The following is a 5,753-nucleotide window of genomic DNA, read 5'->3' on the forward strand; positions in this document are numbered from 1 at the left end:
TCTTCAGTTCTTTGCTCATCTCTTCATCCAAACATTTAAACAAAAACAGTAAATATGATTTGACACATTTATTTATTCAGAAAAAACACATTCCTACCATACAACAGTGATTGGCTTATGATACCTACGAAATAATACACAGTAAAAATACAATGTATATTATAATTATTGTAAAGTATCGAAAACACATAATGGCTTGTGACAAGAAATATGAAACGAGTATTAAATACAGTTTATTCACAAAACAGTTATTTACAAAAATAAATATTAATTTCTATTTTTTACACATTCCATTACAAAGATAAACTATTATATTAGTATATTTGTCTTAGATTAGGTATCATTAACGCATGAGAGAAAATATAGAAAAGGTGTAAGACTGTAAGCAGTGACATCCCTAGATAAAATGCCGCCCCTAGGCAGCACCAAAAAGCCGCCTCATTTTTATACAGTATTTATCTAAGAAATGTGTTGTATGGATACATTACTAATAAAATATCATTATTTGCAAATCTACACGTGTCATTTCTGACAACGAAGTACGTCGAAGGGCAACAGAAGTAAACTAGATATCGCGAACCCGATTTTAATGGAAAGATATTTTCGTTATTACTAAGTTTAGTTAGCTATTTCTATATATTCCAAATAATTCTCCGCGATTTGCCGCCCCCAAGCGACGATCAATCTGCCTATCCCCACGAGACGTCACTGACTGTAAGAGATGGCGAGACAAGACGTATGAAACATACACGGATAAATAAAACCAAATTCTAAATTTGACAAATCGGAAAAATGGATTTCCAAAAAATATGTAGCATTGATCTATGCATTACATTTGTAGAAGGTGTGTTAACGCTAGTGTATTATTTATCATTTAACTCATCTATAAGTGAACACGAGAGATGCGTCAGTAAGATCACTCTATAGACAATGACGAATGACAGGTCATCCATAGACAACGAGAGGGGTGGAAAGGTAGGACCAGTCGTGAATGTATCGGCTTTCTCTTCAGTCGGCAATGGTTAGTCGCATGATAGACAGTGCCAAATCTGATCTGCGATTGGACATCATGAACTCTTCGGAGATATACGTGACATCAGTAAGAGCATTACGTTTTTATAACTAACATTGTACATAAATAGCTTGTCTGGAGCTGTGTGCAATCTTGTTTTTAGGAGGCATTGATATACTACTGGATGAATATATGCTTCTTAAAATTACGCCCGATTTTCAGCGACTCGGCCAGTGTTAAACTTACTGTTTTAATATCAGCGGACTCAACTCGATATAAGCTCACTTAATATTTGTCTAGAAAACGACCTGGCAATAATTATGAGTAAGCCCGATCTAGCTTGCATCTTACTCTAACTAAAAGTCAGCGCATGACGACTTGCTCTGTCCACTCAGATATTAATTTTTGGTAGCTTGCAAGCTTTGGGTTGCCGACAACCTTAAGGTCACTATTCCAAGAACGCAAATTTAGTTTTACAGCCAGGGCAATACGGGTAAAATTCGGGAATCCATATTAACGGTCTTAACGCATTATACCTACAAGGAGATATTATAAGACGATATTCGTAATACATACCTTCTTTTGTGGTACATTTTTAAAATGACACTTGTATGGGAACTCCTCATCTAATAGCATATCAATGTTAGGAGGTAATAAGTTACGTAGATAAAAGGACATATCTACGTTTTTAAACGATTTACAACCAGATGTCATTTTAGGCGATGCGACTACTGTCCGTCAAGAAGATCAACGCAATAACCGAAAGTCACTGGAGTCGGTTTCACAATTTTAACACGTGGACAACTCGTCGATAACCGGTCGTTGCAGTTGAAGTGCGGTTAAAAACAGGAGGGGCATATTGGTTCACAGTTTTAACACGTTGACAAAATCTTCTTCGACAGTAATTACGTCAATTTTAGCAAACATCTCACTTGCATAGTTTCTCATCGATGTGCTTCATTTTGTGTGCTTTTAGATTTTGTGATTGTGTACAGGCAAAAGAGCACATATCACATTTAAATGGTTTTTCACCTGTATGTGTCATTTTGTGTGACTTTAGATATTGTGACGTCATGCATGTATATGAGCAAGTATCGCATTTAAACGGCTTCTCACCGGTGTGTGTCATTTTGTGTGTCTTAAGGTTTTGTGATTGTTTACATGCAAAAGAACAAATATCGCATTTATATGGTTTTTCACCAGTATGTGTCATCACGTGTAACTTTAGGTGGCGAGATGCCATGCATGCATAAGAACATACATCGCATTTAAATGGCTTACTGCCAGTATGTGCCATTTTATGTAAATTCAAATAATGTCGGCTTGTGAATGTGCATGAGCAGACGTCGCAACCGTATGGTTTTTCATTAGCATGCATCATCTTATGTCTTTTTAATTGCTGTAAAGTTTTGCTCGCACGAGAACATAATTCACATTTAAATGGTTTTTCACCAGTGTGCGACATAATGTGTACTTTAAGGTGCTGTGACTGTTTGCACGTGAATGAGCATAGATCGCATTTATATCGCCTTTCGCCTGTATGGGTCATCATGTGTGATTTTAGATTTTGAGACGTTGTGCTGGCATATGAACAAATATCGCATTTAAATGGTTTGTCTGAAGAGTGTGTCAGTTTGTGTGTTTTAAGATGATGAGACGTTATGCAGGTAAAAGAACATTTATCACATTTAAATGGTTTTTCACCGGTGTGTGTCATTTTATGTAATTTAAGTTTATGTGACTGTTTACATGTGTAAGAACATATGTCGCATTTCCAAGGTTTGTCACTATTATGTGTCATTTTATGTAATTTCAGTTTATATGACTGTTTACATGTATATGAACACACTTCGCATTTAAATGGTTTTTCACCAGTATGTGTCATTTTATGTAACTTTAAATTCTGAGACTGTTTACACGTGTAAGAACATATTTCGCACCTAAATCGTTTATCGCTAGTGTTTATTTTGGGTATTCTTCTACTATGTGATTGCGAAGGTACACACGCTTGACTTCTTTCATTGGTCACATCATTGTGAATGCTTTTGTGACTTTTTAAAGAATTCACTGATCCAAATACATCATTACAGATACTACATATAAAATTTCGCGGAAAATGAATGACCCTTTGCAACCTGATTACAGCAACTTTTGGAGAATCGAGTATTAAAATTTCCTGTTTGATGTTTGGTTGTTCTATATTTATTTCTGAACGCTGTTGTATCCCGTCTTGTACTAAATCTGTTGAAGGTCGTGGACTTCCCTCCAAACTGGAACGGCCTGTGGAACATCTCTGGATCTACAACAAGATAATATAATATGGTAAAGTCCTTCAATTGGGTTTTAAACAGTTAAGGGTTTGAAAATCTTTAAAGGTCAAATTACATTAGTAGACTCTCAGGAAATCGTCTGTTCCGATCACCTCCGATTGTGAAAAGTCACCTTTCAGTCGTTTCCTGGAAACGTGACCACATAAAGTATGAAGTAAAGTGGTGCATGGAGATAACCAGATTAACTTCAGACTACTGGACTTCTAAGTTCTTAACCGGACACGGAGGTTTTGTCTCCAAGCTCTGTCAGGTTGGCCTAATAAAATCTCCGACTTGTTTATGTGGCAAATTACAGGATGCCGATCACATCCTCTGGGAGTGTCCCCATATGTCGGTTAAAAAGGAAGAGCTTCTCAAGTCGGTCTGACCTTCAGTTGGACCGGTCGGCCATTGCAACTTCAAAATCTACGAGGGGAAGTTTCTCAGCTTTCAAAAAGTTTGCGGTATTTTACGGCGAGCGAGAAGGTATCTTCACATAAAGAATTGATCTTAATACATTATATCGAAGTAGGAATCACGCACACTCTAGTGCACGTCAACCAAGGACTTGGAAAGTTGCTCCTGAGACACTTTCGGAACACATTTGAAGAGCGCTTAACGTTAGTTACGCCACGGTATACGCCTGCATTACGGGTGTGGAGATGTAGCGGGTGGTGGAGGAAAAAGCAAAGTCGTGACGGAATTGGAATAATTCTTATTTTTTAGGCACGATCGTGTCGTAGATTACCGAAAAAATACGAATTAATTTCAAGCTTCCAAGAGTGGCTGCACGTGCTGTTGGCGCGCTTGCGGTTGACATACGACAAATTTATCGTTTACATAATGAAATGAAGAGTGCCTGACGTAATTCAATATAAAACGGGTCTAGGACGATTCGGCGCCACGCAATCGAATGAAATTCGAAAATAAATATACGTTCGTGAGGTACTTTTAAAATTATTATTTCATACATGGTGAGCATTTAAATATGCACACGTAAATAATGATTGAATTGTGCATATGTTTAAGTTTCAACGAGAAGAAAGTTCTGTTATTTTTTTATAAAGTCTCAGTCATGATAATTCTCAATCCGAAATAAAAAACATTATGTTAAGAGTAAAATAAATTAAAACAAGTAGTTGATAGGAACTGATTAAAATTCCTCGTCTACTTTCTGTATAAAATCGTAACGAACGTCTATTTATTTCATTCGACAGTGCGGCGCCCAATTGTCCTGGCGTTTAGTTGTCCCATTCCCTACAAAACTTATAATTATACATATTATATTATTTTATTTATATTATTAGGTATACTTATTAGACAATAATAAAACAAAACAAAAAATAACCTGGTAAAAACAATCAGCAACTCATTACTTGTCTACAATTCATTTGTTGCTGTACTTATATTGTTAACACTAGCAACTAAGCGTATATTATGAACCAATCAAATCAAGCGTACGTAGTTTTACAAGTGTCTGGAGGGATTTAGAGGACATTCAGTGAACTCAGAGAAAGTGTTTTATGTATACCATGCATAGTCCCCACATCTTGAAGTGGGCCCCCAGACTAGGATCGTTGGCGGTCCCCCTACCTATCACTAAATTTAAAGGCAGTGTTACACTCAATAGTATCGTTTTCCAAATGTTGTTATAGGTAACATTAAGGGTATTCAGTGCATTTTAGCGATGTTTTGTGTTTATGAATAACTACATGCAGTAGTTGTATGTAATTGTCATGTATAGACATAATAATTAAAAACTGCATTGCACAACCACTACTTTTAAAGTAAAATAGTGCCGCAAGCGACTTTTTTTTACTATAAGTGTAATTTTGTGATGTGTATTTATCTCACTTATCTGGTCGATTCGTTACGCTGGGCCCCCCTGATCCAGGGCCTCAGATTAGAGCCCTATCACCCCCTGTGGGGGTCATGATTCCATGCTATATTGTGGACGTCATCTATTTGAATATGAAAGATGGTCGTCTAAGTTTTAGGTTTGCATTAGAATGAGGCAAAACGATAAGTTAACAGTCCAAAGCTTTTAATTGAAAGATACGACAGTATAGAAAAAAAACACTCACTTGATTGACAGGTACATATTCCGAGTACGAGCTTCCAGGTTGAGGATTTTCAATTTTGATATGGTGCTTTGAGTCTTTCGCAAACTCATCTTTGAAGTCAACTCGTTGAAAGTTAGTCTCTGATTTTATATATGCCACATCAACTGGAGGGTTCTAGAAAAATATCACAGACGATGAAGAAAGCCTTCTCTAGATCAGTGGTTCTCATGTGCGGCCACCAGAGGATTTCGCTGCGGCCACCAACATCATTTTCAGTATTTAATTTAGATAACTCTGCCAACGTTAAATATTATGCGATATTAGAAAAGAGTCATGACCAAGTACTTAAAAACCATTTTAATAATACCA

The sequence above is a fragment of the Rhyacophila brunnea genome, unplaced genomic scaffold, assembly GCF_057557595.1.
Source record: "Rhyacophila brunnea isolate RB1 unplaced genomic scaffold, BYU_Rbru_1.0 scaffold_13, whole genome shotgun sequence".
NCBI lineage: Eukaryota > Metazoa > Arthropoda > Insecta > Trichoptera > Rhyacophilidae > Rhyacophila > Rhyacophila brunnea.